Genomic DNA, 22,127 nt, shown 5'->3' on the forward strand with positions numbered 1-22,127 from the left:
AACTGCATTAGTAAGGTGGAAGTTAAGTATGTTTGTTTCTGTGAGGTTGAGGGAAGGAAAGGGAAAAGGATCACAGAGCAAAAACCATATCTTTCTTAGTGGGAAGTTAATAGATAATGCCTAAAAATTAAGTAGGTAACTATATAATGATACTTTTCATAGATTTGGTATTACAAATAAAAAATACAAACAGAAATACTAAAATATTAGCATAAAATTGAAAGTAGGTGACTCTGGGAGGAACAAATGGCAGGGTCTGTAATAAAGGCTTTTCATAATAATCTTTGTGAAACTTTTTGACCCTTCAAACTGTGTATATCTTAAACTTTGATTTAATTTAAAAATATTTGATTATAAAATGTTACATATGTACACAGTGTGGTACAATATTTAAAATCACTGGCTCTGGAGTCAGGTTGGGCTTTTTATGGAATAACAAGTAACTAATTCTATAATCTTAGAATTAACTCTTCTATCTTCTGACTTTGAAAAACAGTGATTATGCTAGAGCCTATTGTTCATTTTCGTGTAGATTTAATAAATTATTTTTTGTAAAATTAATAATAAAAGTTCTTGCCTCATTGCTCTTGTTGTCATTGTTGGTATTGCTGCAAATGCTACTGTGAATACTAGTAGTACTACTACATTATAATACAAACTTCTCATTCTAGACCTCTAGTCCTTCAGTTCCCCACACTAAAAAAAAAAAAAAAAACAACCACCAAAAAGTCTAGTAACTTTTAGTGTATAGGTATGTGAAATGCATATATTTTCTATTTTTAAAACAAAGAGAAAGCCAATATATATAACATTTTACCTAGCATGTATTATTTAAAAGATAATGTATAGCCTGTAAGCCAGTTAACCCTGAAGTGAACAAACAAGAGAAAAAAAAAAAAAACCACTGCACTCTAGCCTGGGCGACAGAGTGAGACTCTATTTAAAAAAAAAAAAAAAAACAACCACCAAAAAGTCTAGTAACTTTTAGTGTATAGGTATGTGAAATGCATATATTTTCTATTTTTAAAACAAAGAGAAAGCCAATATATATAACATTTTACCTAGCATGTATTATTTAAAAGATAATGTATAGCCTGTAAGCCAGTAGATATCTATCCTTTCCTTCATGCTGCAAAACCTTTCATTATATAAATGTCCTGTAGTTATCTCCTTACTTACTAATGGTTATAAAGTAGGCTCTAGTCGTATATTCTGAAAAAGTAATATTTTCTCAAGCAAGGGTGCACATCTGCTGTATAATTTCCCTTAATGGGTAATATAGGCCATTTAAAAAGTTTTGAACTGATTTGACTGAACTGTAAGACTCTCTCAAAATCTAAAACTTAGCATGTTGCACACTCTGCCAGCCTTCACAATCTGAGGGTTTAGTGGATTAAAGCAGTAATTGAGAGATTGTATGTAGAAATATAGTATAGATATTTTTTCATAAAATCAGGATAATTTCACCAGGCTGGTGAGGATTCTAGCATGAGGCTGGAATAAATGAATGAACATTGATACAATTTTGTGCATTTATAATATTTTATTTTAACAAATATTGGTTGAATACCTACTATGTTCCAGTAAGTGATGGTTGCAGTAGAAAAAACTGACAATATTACCAATTGGTTCATCAAATTTTCAAGGTTTCAAAGTAGAAGGCAGAAAATCATGGGTTTCATTGTACTATATGATGAGAATTTATTAAGTTGTATGTGGAGCAAAACAAAACAAAAAAAAAGAAAAAAACAGAAAATGAAAGAAAAAATAAAACCCAATATTTTAATTTTTTTTGCTTGAATTATTGGACTAATTACATTTCTTTTTCTTAGCCTAAGTGCATTTTAAATACGTGTATCTTATGAGTTATAAAAATACTTTGTTTAAATGACCACATTTGATTCTATTTAATTCCTTCCTTTGTTATTTTCTGATGTTTTCTTCAGGCATTTGCCCTTGTAATTATTTAGAGCATTACACAGTCCTGAGATGCCCGTGTGGACACTGTAAATGGATGTCCCTGTCTTTCTAGTAAAATTATTAATCTATCCTTTATGTTGATGTAGTAAAAGGAACATCAGACAGAATATTTGTGAAGAAAAAGATGTTCAATTTATCAAAGTCTCCAACAAACCACAAGCCTGGAATTGAATATAAGTTAATGAACAAGTATTTACAGGAGAAATGATTGGGAAAATTTGTGATAAACTGGTAGTTGTAATTTCCATTATTTTCAGAAAAATAAAAATTAAGTTCACACTTTCCAGTGAGATTTCTAGAAAAAAAGTCAAAAAGCGAAATATTATATTCATGTGCCCAGTTCTAGACACAGAGAAATCTAGATGGTGTCAAACATAAAAATAATTCTGAAGTTTAAGAATATAGAAGACTTCATATGCTAAATGTCTGCTGCTCAGACATAGCTCACGAATTATTTGACTAGAACATAGTGTTCAAAATACACCATCAGTTAAAAACCAGGAGATTTTTTATACAAATCCAAATGTTCTGGTTTTTCTTGAACAATCTGAATAGCTGGCACATTAGACCTAATCCAAGTAATGGTACACATTTTCTAGCTTGCCACCATCTTTGTCAATTTGCAATAATGCCCTAGCCCTGATATTGAATCTTAGTTTCCCTGTAGCATCATGTTTCCTTTGTTGCCTTTCTTTTCCTTGTACATTCAAAAGTAAAAAATGAATGACAGGGTTTCATGTTGTAAGAAAAATGAGAGAAGTGCTTTTTAGTGGAAATGAATATTCTTACTTTTTAATGAATTCAATATGTGTGTCCAGAAAGTCAAGATAGCATTTATGTAAAGCCAGACAAATTTCCTTATTTTTCTGTCTGGATTCTGTTAGTGTTCTGATTCTGAGATATTGCATTTTAGATGATACAAACAGAATTTTTGTTTCTGGTTAGGAACATAAATGGCAATGCTAAGTTCTGAGTGCTAAATTCTAAATGCTAAGTCCCATGCAGAGCAACCAGAAAATGATAATAATAAGAACCTGTTGACTACATTTCCAGTGCAATGAGAAGAGGAAACCCAGAAGTCCAATTATCATTAAATGATACCCAATGCATCTGAGACCAAAAGAATCATTTAGGAAGCCTGTGCAAGGTAAAATGGTTCCGTGGGGAAGAAGAAAGGGTGTGGAGGGGCCATGTGATGGTGGACCATAGACATCTCCAGCAAATATTCTTCCTCATATGGACCCCCTTCTTTCCCCTCAAAGAGGGAGCAACTCTGAGCAAGACTGACATGGTAAAGGTCCCTAGCAGTGAGGAAAAGGTACCAGAGATGACGTATTTTTGGACGTGGCATAAAAATATACCTTCAAAAATGAACGCAATACCCAGGAAGACAATTGCAATCATTTCTAGACAGAGCAGTCATGAAGAAACTAGAGAGATGTGGGATTGTTGGGAAAGGCCATCACCAACAAGAGCAGGCTCCCTGACGACTACCCATATAAAAACAGCTTGTTTTACAATAGTTGATTGCCATAGCCAGAGACTAAGAAATCTTTAAAGAAGAAATTAAAAGAAAACTCTCCTCCTATTACCATATCAATACTGCCACAGTAATCTGCTACTAGTTCAGACAAAAACACATCTCATTAAAAATGGGTAATAAAAATCAAGTTTCCATTAAAATATTACAAGAAAAACATGAAAAATAGCACAGCTTCTGCATAGATGACAAGAAGAAAAACACTGTTATAAAGGAGATTAAAATTGTACCACCAACCTGTATATGATGAAGAACAAAAGCAAAATAAACCATCAGTGAGGAATTTGTATCTATAAGGTGACATTCCAAAACAAAAGTACAAGAACAAAGGAAGGACACAGATAACAGGCAGTGATGGATTGATTTCAAGACAATGTGGAACACAATGGCAGAGTACAAGAGGAAGAGGAAAACATAGAAAAGTTTCTTCAGAAGATTCTGTTTTAGAAATGAAGACTAAATTCTAAGAAACAGGAAGGAGGACTATAGATAGTATGGAAAGCCAGCAGAATTAGTGAGATAGATTGTATTAGTCCATTTTCACACTGCTATAAAGAACTGCCTGAGACTGGGTAATTTATAAAGGAAAGAGGTTTAATTTACTCACAGTTCAGCATGGCTGGTGAGGCCTCAGGAAACTAACAATCATGGTGGAAGGCAAAGGGGGAGCAAGTTACCTTCTTCACAATGTGGCAGGAGGGAGAAGGGCTGAGCAAAGTAGGAAGAGCACCTTCTAAAAGCTATCAGATCTCATGAGAACTTACTCATTATCAGGAAAACAGCGTGGGGGAACTGCTCCCATGATTCAATTACTTCCACCTGGTCTCTCCCATGACATATGGGGATTATGAGTATTACAATGCAAGAAGAGATTCTGGGTGGAGACACAGCCAAATCACATTATAGATGATTAAAGAAAAAAAAAGTATAGATAATATGCAAAGGTGATTCAAAATATATATAAATAGAATTCTCCATGAATCAAGCCAAAACAATGGAACCGATGAATAGTAAAACCATAACTCAAGAAATCTTTTTCTCAAATTAGAAAGGAACTGAATATCTGTATTGAAATTAACACTGTTTATGAAAGACAATCAGTCTAGATTCATCCAGAATGAGAAAATCTCATCAGCTGTGGCTTTGGGATTCAGAGGTGAAGCACCTGTAATACATTCAGGAAAACCAAGAGTGAGCCAAAATACTAAACATTCCAGAGTCAGTGAAGACATCTTTCAGGTTTAAAGGATATATTCAAGCTGTTTTGAATATGTAAAAACTCAGGGAATATTTTTTTCCTAAGAAACTACAGGATAATAAGGACCAATCACCTATTATAAGGGGGTTAATGCATGAAATAGTTTTGTTAATTTTGTTCTGCTATGATTAAAATAATTTAGTTTTTGTTTATGGATTACATTTAGACTTAGACAAAATGAATAAAGTGTCTTATGAAGTCAGTATAGAGAACTTTCTGTTTTTCAGAGTTCTAAGACAATTTTTAAAGAATGACAATTTTTATTATTTTCCTTTTTAATTTACTAGTTGCTAATTTACAACATCTTTTTCTTTCTAAATCGTACTGTAATAAAGATATTCCTATTTACATATTTTACTTTTATTTTTATGTCATCTTTTGTCATTCTTTCTTTAGGCTTGTTGCTATGAATTTTCATCTATGTTACATTTTTGTTGTATTTTATGAGTCTTCATATATGTCAACTATTTTTAGTGTATGATTATATTTATTTGGAATTTTAATTTTTTATTCTAAATCATTTGGGAAAGTCTTTTTTAACTGCCAAAATTTGTTTATACTCCAGATATTTCTCTTTTTAAAAAATTTAGGTCAGTCCTGTAGCCTAGATAAATTAATCTTATGCTTTGGAATATACTGATGCTTTTCTTTTGAAACTATGTTTAATGTGAAAGAGGCTTTGGTCTTGTCCTAGGAATTTCCACTCTAAAGAAACAAAATGTTAATATGAAAAATAATAATACTTCATAAATTAACAAGTATTTAAAAATGACCTAAATAGAAATAATTTAAAATATATGGATATACATTTTAGGGATATTCTCCAAATTCACAATGTTTCAATGGAAAGTATGAATGCCTTTAAAATAATGGATATACAATTCAAGCAATATTCATTAGTATGAAAAACTTTCTTACAGAATACATAGAAATGATAGTTAAATTTTATCAAACGTCCTTTCAAATGTGTATTTAAGGTAACAGGAAATAAACCACTAAAATCTCATAGAGAGCGGAAAACCATAGTAGTGAGCTGCTTGAAGCACTAGTGACTTGATCAACATTTTGATCATATTCATATGATTAATAACAAGAGTTATATTTTATATGATGTTTGGAGAGGGAGTACAAATAATTCAGCAGAATAATATGAAAATTTGTAATTTAGAACCATTCTGTTCAAGACAAGCTTCTTATGGAGGCATCAGCAAACTGACACAAGAACAGAAAATCAAACACTGCATGTTCTCACTCATAGGTAGGGGTTGAACAATGAGAACACAAGGACACAGGAGGGGAGCATCACACACTGGCATCTGTTGTGGGGGACTAAGGGAGGGACAGCGGGGGGTAGGGAGTTGGGGAGGGATAACATGTGGAGAAATGCCTGATATAGGTGATGGGGATGGAGGCAGCAAACCACATTGCTATGTATGTACCTATGCAAGAATCCTGCATGTTCTGCACATGTACCCCACAACCTAAAGTGCAATAAAAAAAAAAGAATAAACCAGAATAAAACTCTACCCTATCTCTTTCATCTTAGGAAACTCTTATATGTTGCATCCTAGGTCTGAGAGCAAGACTGTTTTGTTCTCAAGTGTATGTCTCCTTCCAATTTATGCTGCCAATATGAATCAGGAGAAAGTGCAATCATTTAAAAGGATGTCCAGGTTGATAATCCTTCTATCTGCTACAAATAAATATAATAATGATAATAACAGCAGGAGGAAGAAGAAGGAGAATTATCTCAATGAAAGTAGAAATGCAAGAAATCATGAAAAAAAATGGTAATAGGAGATTAAAAAGTCAGTGGAACTCAAGCAGTAAAACTTGAAATTAATAATAAATCAGAAAACAAAGTTCTGTATCTTAAAATTAAAAAAAAATAAACATTGGTAAACCCTCTTCCACAAGACAGAGCTTTAATAACATAACAATCTAGGTGTCTGTCTGGTCATCCATTCATTTGTTCCTCCATAGAAGACAATGAATGTGGCTTCATCTAACTGGTGATTTTTGGAAAAACAGCCTGCACATAGTGGTTTACTCTTTCTTGTGATCCTGGCCTCCTGCAGCATGCATGATTTGCTTCTGCTTCTCCAGTCCCTCACTTTTCCAGGGACAGAATTTTTCTTTGGCTGGCTGAATGAAGGGCAAGGAATACACACTTTTGGTAGAAAAATTCAACTTAGGAAGTTTAAGATCATTAGTCTAGGAACCCTGGGAATCAGACATGAAGTGGAATTTCAAATAACACTGGTGGGAAGATACTTTTAGGTCTTGGATGTGTGAATTTAATTTTAAATATTTATTTATTTAAGTTCTGGGGTACATTTGTAGAATGTGCAGATTTGTTACATAGGCTATACATGTGCCATGGTGGTTTGCTGCATCCATCCCTTCATCATCTACATTAGGTATTTCTCCTAATGTTAGCCCTCCCCAATCCCCCCACCCCCTACTATCCCTCCCCTAATCCCAACACCCCCAGACAGTCCCTGGTGTCTAATGTTCCCCTCCCTGTGTCCACGTGTTCTCATTGTTCAACACCCACTTATGAGTGAGAATATGCAGTGTTTGGTTTTCTTTTCTTGTGTCAGTTTGCTGAGAATGATGGTTTCCAGCTTCATTCATGTCTGTGCAAAGTCATTAACTCATCCTTTTTTATAGGCAGCATAGGATTCCATGGTGTGTATGTGGCACATTTTCTTTATCAGTCTATCATTGATGGGCATTGGAGTTTGTTCTAAGTCTTTGCTATTGTAAACTGTGCTGCATTGAACATACGTGTGCATGTGTCTTTACAACAGAACTATTTATAATCCTTTGGGTATATACCCAGTAATGGCATTGCTGGGTCAAATGGTATTTCTATTTCTGCATCCTTGAGGAATTGCCACACTGTCTTCCACAATGGTTGAATTAATTAATACTGCCACCAACAGTTTTAAAGTGTTCCTATTTCTCCATATCCTATCCAGCATCAGTTGTCCCCTGATTTTTTAATGACTGCCATTCTAACTGTTGTGAGATGGTAGCTCATTGTAGTTTTGACTTACATTTTTCTAATGAACAGTGATGATGAGCTTTTTTCATGTTTGTTGGCAGCCTAAATGTCTTCTTTTGAGAAATGTTTGTTCATATCCTTTGTTCAGTTTTTGATGTGATTGTTTGTTTATTTCTTGTTAATTTGTTTTAGTTCTTTGTAGATTCTGGATAGTAGCCCGTTGTCAGATGGGTAGATTGCAAAATTTTTTTCCCATTCTGTTGGTTGCCAGTTCACTCTACTGATAGTTTGTTTTGCTGTGCAGAAGCTCTGGAGTTTAATATCCCATTCATCTACTTTGGCTTTTGTTGCCGTTGCTTTTGGTGTTTTAGTCATGATGTCCTTGCCCATGCCTATGTCCTGAATGGTATTGCCTAGGTTTTCTTCCAGGGTTTTTTGGAGTTAGATCTTATGTTTAAATCTTCAATCCATCTTGAGTTAATTTTTGTATAAGGCATAAGGAAGGGGTCCAGTTTCAGCTTTCTGCATATGGCTAGCCAGTTTTCCCAACACCATTTATTCAACAGGGAATCCTTTTCCCCATTGCTTGGTTCTGTCAGGTTTATCAAAGATCAGATGGTTGTAGATGCATGGTATTATTTCTGAGGCCTCTATTCTTTTCCATTGGTCTATATCTCTGCTTTGGTACCAGTACCATGCTGTTTTGATTACTGAAGTACAGTTGAAGCCAGGTAGCATGATGCCTCCAGCTTTACTTTAGCTTTTTTTTTTTTTTTTTCACTTAGGATTGTCTTGGCTATGCAGGCTCTCTTTTGGTTCCATATGAAGTCAATGTGGTTTTTTCCAGTTCTGTGCAGAAAGTCAATGGTAGCTTGATGGGGAAAGCACTGAATCTATAAATTACTTTGGGCAGTATGGTCATTTTCACAATATAGATTCTTTCTAACGATGGGCATGGAATGTTTCTCCATCTGTTTGCATCCTCTCTTATTTCCTTGAGCAGTGGTTTGTAGTTCTCTTTGAAGAGGTCCTTCACATCTCTTATTAGTTGTATTCCTAGGTATTTTATTCTCTTTGTAGCAATTTTGAATGGGAATCCACTCACGATTTGGATGTTTTTCTGTTATTGGTGTATAGGAATGCTTGTGATTTTTGCATAATGATTTTGTATCCTGAGACTTTGCTGAAGTTATCAGCTTAAGGAGATTTTGGGCTGAGATAATGGGGTCTTCTAAATATACAATCGTGTCATCTGAAAGTAGAGACAATTTGACTTCTTCTTTTCGTATTTGAATACACTTTCTTTTTCTTGCCTGACTGCCTTGGCCAGAACATCCAATACTATGTTGAACAGGAATGGTGACACGAGACGGAATCCTTGACTGTGCCAGTTTTCAAATGGAATGCTTCCAGTTTTTGCCCATTCAGTATGAATGGCTGTGGGTTTGTCATAAACAGCTTTTACTATTTTGAGATACATTCCATCAATACCTAGTTTATTGAGGGTTTTTATCATAAAGGGCTGTTGAATTTTGTCGAAGGTCTTCTCTGTATCTATTGAGATAATCATATGGTTTTTGTCTTTGGTTCTGTTTATTTGATGGATTACATTCATAGATTTGCATATGTTGAACCAGCCTGGCATCCCAGGGATGAAGCTGACTTGATCGTGATGGATAAGCTTTTTGATGTGCTGTTTGGATTCAGTTTGCCAGTATTTTATTGAAGATTTTTGCATCAATGTTCACCATGGATATTGGCCTGAAAATTGACCATAATTGGAAGTAAATCACTCCTCAGGCAATGCAAAAGTATGAAAATGATAACAAACAATCTCTCAGATGACAGTGCAATCAAATTAGAACTCAGGATTAAGAACTCCCTCAAAACCACACAACTACATGGATATTGAATAACCTGCCCCTGAATGACTACTGGATAAATAATGAAATGAAGGCAGAAATAAAGATGTTCTTTGAAACCAATGAGAACCAAGACACAACATATCAGAATCTCTGGGGCACATTTAAAGCAGTGCTTAGAGGGAAATTTATATGACTAGATGCCCACATGAGAAGTGAGGAAAGATCTAAAACTGACACCTTAATGTCATGATTAAAAGAACTAGAGGAGCAAGATCAAACAAACTCAAAAGCTAGCAGAAAACAAGAAATAACTGTGGTCATAGCAGAACTAAAGGAGATAGAGACACAAAAAACCCTTCAAAAAATGAATAAATGCAGGAGCTGTGAAAAGATCAGCAAAATAGACCATTAGCCAGACTAATAAAGGAGAGAGAAGAATCAAATAGATACAATAAAAAATGGTAAAGAGGACATTACCACCGATTCCACAGAAATACAAACAACCATCAGAGATTACTATAAACACCTCTATACACACAAACCAGTATATCAAGAAGAAATGGATAAATTTCTGGACACTTACACCCTCCCAAGACTAAACCAGGAAGAAGTTGAATCCCTGAATAGACCAATAACAAGGTTTGAAGTTGAGGAAGCAATTAATAGCCTACAAGCCAAAAATGTCCAGGACCGATGGGTTCACAACTGAATTCTACAAGAGGTACAAAGAGAAGCTGGTACTGTTCCTTCTGAAACTATTCCAAACAATACAAAAAGAGAGAATCCTCCCTAACTCATTTTATGAGACTGACATCATCCAGATACCAAAACCTGGCAGAGACATAACTAATAAATTTATTTATTTTTTAGAGATGAGGTCTCACTGTGTTGCCGAGGCCTGGCTAAAACCCCTGGCTCAAGCAATTCTCCCACCTTAGCCTCTTGAGCAGCTGGTACTAAAGATGTGCACCACTGTGCCCCGTGGGTACATGCATTTAGGTTTAGACAATTTATTTATTTATTTATTTACTTATTTATTGTGGAGAGAATTATATAGAATGGTCATGCACTGGATGATCCCAAGATAGCTTTGGTCTATCAGTCTCAAACCCCCATTCTGGGAATGCAATATCTTGAAACAGGGAAGAAATTCCTGAAACGGATAGGGATAGGGAGGAAATTTCTTGTTCTTGTCCCTCTCAGGAAATGTAACATCTTGAGTTAGAAAGGAACTGCCCAGGACAGCTTAGTCTTTGCTACTGTCTCCCCAGGAAAAGAATGTCCTTCAAATCTTTGCCTAGTGGGTCTATATCGAATCTAGAGCAAGCTGCCTTTCAGATTCCCTTAGCTATGGCACAATGAGGGCGCTTGCAGTGAAGATTCCATCTTCCCCAGGCAGGCTTGTTGAATCTTGAGGGACTGACTAATAATCACTCCTAGGCTTCCGTCGTCCCTTGCCTCCTATCTGTAAGTAATAAATTCCCTTCATGTACCTTGCTGCCAAGCTTAAGTGGACAATACTCGACAAGCTGCACCGAAGTCGACTTTGCATTCAGGATCAAGGAGGAAACTTTGGAATATATAATCTTGAATTCTTGTGATTAGTTCACTGGCTAAATAGTAAAAATCTCAAAAAATTGTTGAGTATGATTTAAGGTGACATAATCATTGTGAGGAGGCATCCAGATATTGTTGATGTGTTAGGGAATGTGCCAGAAAAATGTATGGAAATAAGTCTATAAGTGAAGTCATGCTAAGGGCAAGTCATATTAAGGGAGAGTTAGTTAGGATGATACTAAAACAGGTCTAAGCCTGGATGACAGGAGAGAGTATTTCTTGGGTGGATTTATCCAATTTAAGAAAGTGAAGGCGGTAGAACCAGTTTTAACTATGGGTTTTTGGGGGAGATGCAAACTGAAATGTGTGGGACATAAAGCAAAGGATAGATAGATAAGATCACAGATTCAGTGAATAGTTCCAGCTCATGAGGATAGCAAGGAAGAATTAGTGACTTTACCTCATTTTAAATCTTACAAACAGGTAAGCTTTATTGGGAAATTGACTAGAGACATATCTCACTACTGTACAAGAAAAAACGTAGTGGAAAAACTCCCTTTTAATAACTGGGGCATTTCTTTTCTTTCTTTATCCCCTTTCTTTGAATTTTCCTTCCCTTCCATTCTGTGCCTCCATGAGAGAGGTCATCATGTTTGCCTCAGTGTTTCCTGTGACTAGGTGGGCAAGTCTGTTTGATTAGGACATTCAACTATGGTCAGCACTCTCCAGTTCAGCTTTCTTCGTGTCATGTAGACAATGGATAGTAGCCCAGCACCATACCTGCAAGTTAGTTTTATGAGCATTCATTAGGAAAATCTTCTAGAGACTTGGTCAGTAGGCTGGTATGGGTCAGCCCACACCAGTAGGGATGGACTAGATATCAGATTCCATAGTCATGTAGATTAAGGAATCCTGCATCCATATTTTGGGATACATGACTATGGAAACATTAAATCCTTTCCTAGTCACAATCAGGGCCCACAAACAAATAGAAAATATGATGTGGCAGAACCATGGTTTCATCCCCACTGTGCCAGCCCCATGATTGTAATTGGGTTTGGAAAAGAGCAATTACCTACTTCCTTGGCATGATCAGGAGCAAAAATCCAAGACTTAGAATTCTTGTATGATTTTGGCAAGGTGGTGGCAGAATTTACCATACTATGTTCGTGTCTGAAGAATTACATGCATGTTGGGGAAGTGGGGAGGAAATTCTGGAGTCCAAGTAATGGGATGACAAAGTTAACCCAAAGGATGACAGAGTTAGAATTGATTTCCCTGGGTCCTTATGGTTGGCTAGTTTATTTTCCCAAAAGAAATAATCTCGGGCAATTTAACCCTTACCTTTAAATAAATAATGATGTTAACATTTTAATTACTCACTGGCCCTGTACTTCTGTTAGGGATTGGAATAGGTTGAACTGGGAGAGAAAAGGATTATTATTTCCTGACCCCATCAAACATCCTAATGATCTTAATCAAATATTTTCTAATATTAAAATTTTCAAGATAAAATTTATAGCATCTAGTACTTATTTTAATGAACAGGAAAATGAGCAAAAATGTATTGCACATCCAATTCAATAACTTAGAAAATTTACAATATTCAGGAAAACAGGATGTGAATTAAAGTAAGATTAAAAAATACCAACAAGTCTAGAAAAAAATACATAAAAAATTCAAACCCAATAGCTGACATCTTTTTAAAAGGAGAAATTAAAATACTTTAATAATAAATGATGAGAGGACATTAATTAGAGAAACTGAAAGCAATCATTAGAAACTACTTGATTCAAATGTATGCAAATAAAATTGAAAACATGACTGATACACAAAAAATGTCTGGGAAAATATAATTTAATTCCTGAATACTTATCGTCTATTGTTATAATTATATGAATATTATGTTTATGTTATATATACACACAAAACACAAACAGAGGGAGAAACATGAATCTCCACTAAAGAAATAGAAAACATTTTCTTTTTTTCTTTTTTGAGATGGAGTCTTGCTCTGCCACCCAGGCTGGGTGCATATTAAAATAGTGACTTGAGTCAACAAATATTTATTTATTTATTTATTTTGAGACAGAGTTTTGCTCTCATTGCCCAGGTTAGAGTGCAGTGGTGCAATTTTGGCTCACTGCAACCTCCGCCTTCTGGGCTCAAGCGATTCTCCTGCCTCAGCCTCCCAAGTAGCTGGGATTACAGGCACCTGCCACCACACCCAGCTAATTTTTGTATTTTTAGTAGAGATGGAGTTTCACCATGTTAACCAGGCTGGCCTCAAACTCCTGAGCTCAGGTGATCCTCCTGCATTGGCCTCCCAAAGTGCTGGGATTACAGGTGTGAGCCACCATGCCTGGACTATAATAATTCTTAATAAAATCTTAGCAGAAGTTGGAAAGCATAACTTACTTTAGTGGGCTTTATTCTAGGAATAGATTGGTTCAATATTAAAATATATATATTTACATAACTTATGTTATTTGAGATGTAGTACATTATTATCTGAGCATTTCTGTAGATGCTGAAAACTGATTTGACAAAATTTAGTTCTGAAGTTTGTTTTTAAAACTTTCAAAAATAGAAAAAATGAGAATTGATTAAAAGTTTTCCTAACATAGTAAGATGTATTAATCTCAACCCAAAGGTCAGCATTATTTATAATGGGAACACTCTAGAAGCATTCCCAGTGACATAAAAAATGATTAGAACCCTGGAATGTGCCTCAAGTCCCAGTCACTCAGGAGGCTGATTGGGGAAGATCACTTGAGCCCACGACTTTGAAGCCAGTCTGGGTACATAGTGAGACTATGTCTCTAAAAGGGATAAAAAAAAAAAAAAAAAAGGATACCCTTTATCATTACTATTTTTTTCAGGAACTCTCTATACCCATTATACAATATAATTACCAAAAAATGAAAGGTATAAACATTGATAGAGTTTAATTATTAATATTTATGAAAGATTTGATTTTACACCTATAAAGTTAATCAAGTGAAAGCAACTTATGGTAATGAAAAATAATTAGTTTTATTTTTAGAGGACTAATACAGATATCCTCAACTTACAATGGGGTTACATCCAGATAAACTCATCATAAATTGAAGACATCATGTCTAAAATACATTTAATACTCCTAATCCATCAAATATGATAGCTTAGTTTAGCCCATTTTAAACATGCTAAGAACACTTATATTAGCCTAAAGAAACACCTAATTCTTCAATATCTAAATAAATCCTTGTCTTTTATAATTATTACAGTTTTAATTTTGAGTGGGGATCTTCTTCAATATAAAACAACAACTTACATAGTGCAAGAAGAAGACAAAAAATATGATGAAGAAAATGTCCCATTTATATTAGTAACAAATAAGATACATTAGATGGAAAACTAACTTGGCAAGAAATGCTCAAATTCTAGTTTTAAAATATTTTAAAAGATTCAAAGAAGACACAAAGTTGAGAACAAATAGAAAGGCTATTTTCTTAAAAAGTAAGTCTTTACGTTATCTTATCTATACCTCTTATCACATTGCATGTTTAAAGTTATAACACTTCAAAATGTCATCAGGATTTTATCTGAAATATTCCTAGTGTTTACTATTAACTGCTTCATTCCCCACATCAGCCCAGCAGGACACTGGCCTTCCCAGCCTTACACAAGCAAGACCAACTGACTCATTCTTAACAATAAAATCAGAGAGGAAGTTGCTGTGTTATTTCCAAGCTGAGGCAGTGAAAAGTCTATGGGTACTTCCATTTCTCTCTCTCACTTGTGACAACCTTAAAATGTACTTTCTTTTGAGATGGTGAGTCTGACCCTTGGAGTCATCTGAATTTTTGAATTACTTTGCTGAATTGAGCCATGTAGGGCAGTCATTTGGACACGGCAGAATTTGTCTGAGCCAACAAGATGAAACAAAACAAACTTTGCTTTAAGCCACTGAGAATTTGTAGTTATTTCCTCTTACAATGTAACCACTTCTTCAGTAATAAGAAGGAGACTTGGTGTTGGAAGTATTTTTGTAAATAGATCATAAAATATGTGATGTTGAATTAACAATAAAAAGTATTAAAAATATGACATGCAATAGATAAATGAAACATGGAGTACATACCTCATTAAAAGATAAAAAAATACCATCTGGTCATATTCCACTTATAACACAAGTAACCAAAAAAAAATAATAAGAAGAAGAAAAACTGAAAGTATCTGATAAATGTATTCAAGCAAATAGATCCAAAAATAGGCCATTATTATAATTCCTATTTAAGAAGGTAATAGTAAGCCCTTATAAAATTGGATTGAAAAATATAAATAAAAGGTTTAAGATTCTCAAAAACCTAAAATACCTAAAGAAATTTTTGTCATTTATAACATGACACTTTTCATAAAAAATGCAAGACTATAGGAATAAATTCATCTCATTAATAGGAGTGATTAGCATATTTTTAAAACATAACAAAGTTGGGTTTTGTTCCAGGCTACTGAAATAAAGTGAATATCACACTCCAGACAGCCACATACATTTTTTGGTTTCCCAATGCACATAAAAGTTATGTTTACACTATACAGTAGTCTAGTAAATGTGCAATAGCATTATGTATAAATATATATATATATGTCTTAATTAAAAATACTTTATTGCTACACAATGCTAACAATCATGTAAACTTTCAGAAAGTTCTAATCTTTTTGCTGGTGGAGGATCTTGCCTCAATGTTAATGGCTGCTGACTAATCAGGGTGGTGATTGTTGAAAATTCGTGTGGTGTATAAATCCATTCTCACACTCCTATAAAACTACTACCTGAGACTTGGTGTTTTCTACAGGAAAGAAGTTTAATTGACTCACAGTTCCACATGGGTGAGGAGGCCTCAGAAAACTTACAATTATGGAAGAAGGTGAAAGGGAGGCAAGCACCTTCTTTACAAGGTGGCAGGAGAGAGAATGAAAGCAGGAAGAGCTACCAAACACTTATAAAATCATCAGATCATGTGAGAACTCATTCGCTAACACAAGAACAGCATGGGGGAAACTACCCCCATGTTCAGTTACCTCCACCTGGTCTCTCCCTTGACAAGGGGAATTATGGGGATTATGAGGATTATAATTCAAGATGAGATTTAGGTGGGGACACAAAGCCTAACCATATCAGGTGGCTATAGCAAAATAAGACAATAAAACTTACACATTGATGGACTCTTTTCACAATTTCTCTGTAGCATGTGATGTTTTTTGATAGTGTTTGACCCAAAGTAGAAGTTCTTTCAAAACAAAAGGCAATGCTCTCACATCTTGCCACTGCTTTTTCAACTCAGTTTATGGAATATTCTAAAACATCTGTTGTCATTTCAACAATGCAAGTATTTTTACTAGGAGTAGATTCTAATCTCAAGAAACAACTTCCTTTGCTGATCTATAAGAACTTGTCACTTGTTCAAGTTTTATTATGAAATAGCAATAATTTAGTCAGATTTTCAGGCTCTACTTCTAATTCTAGCTCTCTTATTATTTCTACATCTGCAGTGACTTTCTCCACTGAATTCTTGAACTCTTAAACATCAATCATGAAGCTTGAAGTACATCCTGCAAATCCCTATTGATTTTGATACTTTAGCCTCTCCCCTTAAACCAAAATGTTTTTAATGACATTTAGAATGGTGATTTCTTTCCAGAAGCTTTTCAGTTTGCATTGTCCACATCCATCAGTGCAATTACTATCTATGACAGCCACTGCTTTATGAAATGTATTTCTTTTTCTTTTTCTTTCTTTTTTTTTTTTTTGGATGGAGTCTCGCTCTGTCTCCAGGTTGGAGTGCAATTGCCTGATCTCGGCTCACTGCAACCTCCGCCTCCCAGGTTCAAGCGATTCTCCCGCCTCAGCCTTCTGAGTAGCTGGGACTACACAAAATGTATTTCTTAAATAATAAGACTTAAAATTCAATATTATTTCTTGATCCATATGCCAAGGAATGAATATTATTTTATCAGATATTACAACATCAATTTTTCTTGTACATCTTTATCAGAGTGCTTAGGTGACTGGGTACATTATAACTGAGTAGTAATATTTTTACACATAATCTTTTTTGTGAGCAGTAGGTCTCAACATTGAGTTTAAACTATTCAGAAAAACATGCTGTAAACAGATACGTGGTCATCCAAGCTTTGTTGATCCATTCAGAGAGCACAGAAGAGTAGATTTAGTATGTTTCTTAAAAGTCTCAGGATTTTCAAAATGGTAAGTGACCAATGGTTTAAACTTCAAGTTGCCAGCCACAATAGCTCCTAATAAGGACTCAGCTTTTTCTTTGCAACTTTAATGTCAGGCATTGACTTTTCCTCTCTAGCCATGAAAGTCCTATAACGCATCTTCTTCCAATATAAGGCTTTGTCTGCTCTTTAGTGTAGCCACATTCAGCAATGATCTTAGCTAGATATTCTAGATAACTTGCTACAGATTCTATATCAACACTTGCTGCTTCATCTTGCACTTTTATGTTCTGGATACAGCTTCCTTCCTTACACATATGAACCAGGCTCCACTAACTTCTAACTATTCTTCTGCAACTTCCTTACCTCTCTCTTATCCTTTGCGGAATTGAAGAGAGTTAGAGCCTTGCTCTGGATTAGGCTTTGGCTTAAGGGAATGTTTTGGCTGGCTTGATCTCACCAGAACACTCAAATTTTGTTCAAATCAACAATAAATCTGTTCTGTTTTTTATGTTTTAAATAATTTGTGTGCTCACTAGAGTAGAACTTTTAATTTCAAGAACTTTTTCTTTGCATTCACAACTTGGCTATTGGGCACAAGAGGCTTAGCTTTTGACCTATTTCAAATCTTGACATGCCTTACTCACTAAGTTTAATTCATTCTAGCTTTTGATATGAAGTGTGAGATGTGCAACTTTATGTCACTAGAACACTTAGAGGCCATTGTAGAGTTATTAATTGGCTTAAAATCAATATTGTGTGTTACAAGGAATAGGAAATCCCTAAAAGATGAAAAGATATGAGGCAGTGATCTATCAGTGGAATAGCGAGAACACACAACATTTAAGTTCACTGTCTTTTGTGTGCATGTTTCATACACACACACACACACACAAATATACATATAGATAGATAGATAGATATAGATATAGATATATAGATATAGATATAGATATATGGGCAGTGCAATAATGGAAAGTGCAATAAAATGAGGTATACTTGTACATAAAATGCCATTTGTAATAGCAACAATCATCATAAAGTGTCTCAGAATAACTTCAACAATATCTGTGCAATGTTCACAGAGACCACTAAAAACTTTATTGAAATATATGACATGTTCATGAGAGGAAAAATTAGTATCCTAAATATTGCAATTACTTTTATAGTATTTCATAAATTTCTCACAATCTCAACAAAAAAAATTCTTTTTTAATGTAGCAGGTGGATTTCACCATCACATGGAAAAGCAAATGGCCAAGAGCAGCCAAAGAATTTTTGTGGAAAAATTTAGTGGAGATCACCCTAGCATATATTAAGTTGTAATATAAATGTCTAGCAACTAAGAATCTAATAAAAGCAGTTTTTGTATCAATTAGTTATCCACAATAAAACAGCAAAATTCCAACCTCATATGATAAATAACATACTTCAATAAGTTTATAAAACTATATAGAAGAATGTGTGGTATTGGTAGAGAAGAATTTTATAAACAAGATACAAAATCAAGTACTTTTAAAAATTGCTAACTCTAATAATAAAATTGGTATGAATTGGAGGGCAATTTAGGAATATTTAGCAAACCCGAAGATGCATTCACCATATGGCACAGAAATGCCACCTCAAATTATAGACTACAGAAAATCTTTCATATATTTATACCAAGAAACATAAATAGACATGACTGTTTCTAGCAGCAGTATTTTTAAATAGCAAAAACAAAACAAAACAAAACAAAAAACAATGGAAACAAATTTTCATCTGCAGAAGAATACATAAATTGTTCACACAATGGATTTATTACAGAAATAAAAATAATCTATTGTTATACATAATAAAAATATCAATCTCAGAAGTGTAATGTTTAAGAAAAAAGAAAGTTCCATAATCTTATATAAATGATAATACATTTTATAGACAGTATTTGCATAAACAATACAATATAAATTTTGTATATATAAACTTTGTAGAAAATAATGTGGTTAATATTGTGGGAGGAATAGAGGAATGAGATTTCTGAGGGCCACACTGGTTGCTTCAACATTATGTAAAAATTGGATTAAAGATATTTAGGATTCTTAGAGTACTTTTTAGTTTTTAAGGATGTCTAATATATTTTATAATAAGGTTTTTAAAAAACACTAAAAATAAAAATAAATTTATTGTTTAGTAGTTGTTAAATATGATTCAACTAATTTAATAACAATGTAAAAAGAAAATGTTGAGCATGTGTGAGATAAACACTGTTTTAGAATAAATTAACTTATAACATAAATTAAAAGGTTATTAAATAACAATCCTGGATAATCCACATGTATTTTAACAATGAATGCTAACTGTATTTAGGAGTAAGCTTAGGAATAATAATTATAAGTTGACACTACTTCTACAAAAGTGGTTGAGAGGATGAGTAAAATGTCATATGAATCTTAATTTGTAAACATCCTGTATTTTTTGCCTTAAATTTTTAATTTAATAGAGAAAAACTTAGTAAACCACATTCATAAAAAATACCTATTTTGTTAAAGAATGGCAAGTGAGGCAATTTAAAGAATGTAATAGGGATTCAGGAACATGAAATCAGTGGACACGACTCAAGTTTAGTACAGCTAGTTACCTATCCTTGAATTTAATTTAGACAAGGTGTTCTGACTTATGTGTCCTTTGCTTTTTAATAAGTATCAAGGCTAAAATAGCTTGAAATTTGAGCATACGTGAACTAGCCTTGTCAAGGTAACTTGTAGACATAATGAGTGTGCTTTGGCAAACATTGGTAAGCACAGGTCACTTTGTTAAGAGATTCTATTACAAGATCATGATGATACCTTTGAATTCAAACCATCATGCTTAAGTAGTTGCAGTCTAAAAGGAATTTACCTCTATTAAACTGACTTCAGAAAATTCTGCCTTCTTCACAAATGTTTGAAATGAAATGCTACATGTAGAATGAATGGTATATGGAAATCTGCTTTAAAATGCCACATGAAAAAGTGTCTATGCTATCCTGCCTCAAGCAAATTCACTGGTGTCATTTTTCCAACAGCATGTGCCAACTTTGTGTCTCTGTGTCAAATTTTGATAATTACAACAAAATTTCAAACTTTATTGTTATAACTGTTGTAGTGATGAGTGATTTTTTTTAATTTTTAATTTTTATGGCTACATAGTAGGTATATATATTTATGGGGTTCATGAGATCTTTTGATACAGCTATACAATGTACAATAATCACATCAGAGTAAATGGGGTATCCATTACCTCAAGCATTTATCATTTCTTTGTGTTATGAATATTCCAATTGTACTTTTTAAATTTATTTGTAAATGCACAATTAAATTACTGCTAACTGTAGTGTTGCTGTTGTATTATCAAATACTATTCATTCTATCTATCTGTATTTTGTTGTACCCATTAACCAACCCCACTGCCCAGCCTCACTAACCATCCTTGCTACTACCCTTTCCATCATTTGGTAACCACGGTATTCTATTCTATTCTATTCTATTCTATTCTATTCTATTCTTTCTATTCTCTATATTTATGAGTTCAATTGCTTTAATTTTTAGCTTCTACAAATAAGTGAAAACATGCAAAATTTGCCTTGCTGTTCTTGGCTTATTTCACTTATTGTAGTGTTGACCAGTTCCACTCATGTTGTTACAAATGACAGGACCTTATTTGTTTTATTTATTTTTATTTTTTTATTTCCAGAGGTTTTTTGGGGAACAGATGGTATTTGGTTATATAAGTTCTTTAGTGGTGATTTGTGAGATTTTGGTGCATCCATCACCTGAGCAGTATACACTGAACCCAATTTGTAGTCTTTTATCCCTCACCCCTTTCCCACCCTTTTCCCCCAATTCCCGAAATTCCATTGTATCCTTCTTATGCATTTGTATCCTCATAGCTTAACTCCCACTTATGAGTGAGAACATATGATGTTTGATTTTCCATTGCTGAGTTATTTCACATAGAATAATAGTTTCCAATTCCATCTGGGCTGCTGTGTATGTCATTAATTAATTCCTTTTTATGGCTGAATGGTATTCTATCATGTATATATACCACAGTTTCTTTATACACTTATTGATTGATGGGCATTTGGTCTGGTTCCAAATTTTTGCAATTGTAAATTGTGCTGCTATAAACATGCATGTGCAAGTACCTTTTTCATATAATGACTACTTTTCCTCTGGGTAGATACTCAGTAGTGGGATTGCTGAATCAAATGGTAGTTCTACTTTTAGTTATTTAAGGAATCTCCATACTGTCTTCCATGGTGGCTATTCTTTCTTATTGCTGAGTAGTATTCCATTGTGTATATTGATAACATTTTCTTTATTTTTCTCTTGATACACACTTATGTTGTCTCAAATTTGAAATTTTGGCTATAATGACAGAGTTTACCAGGAGTTGTGGAAGAGATTATATGGGCTGCAAATCCTCAAATATTTACTATTGGATTCCTTGCAGAATAAGTTTGCTGACCCCTGGATTAGGATATGAGTTACAAGGAAATCCTCCTATATAAACATATACATATATCCTTTGGTAAATATTATCTGAATAGACCTTATTTGTGTTTATAAATTTTTAAAAAGTTCTGAATACACTTTTACATAAATCATAGAAGTAGCTTTTGAAGGGCAGGTGAGAATATTATGTGCATGATAATGATGTAAAGAAACCTTA

Source organism: Cebus imitator, unplaced genomic scaffold, assembly GCF_001604975.1.
Source record: "Cebus imitator isolate Cc_AM_T3 unplaced genomic scaffold, Cebus_imitator-1.0 Scaffold46, whole genome shotgun sequence".
Lineage (NCBI taxonomy): Eukaryota > Metazoa > Chordata > Mammalia > Primates > Cebidae > Cebus > Cebus imitator.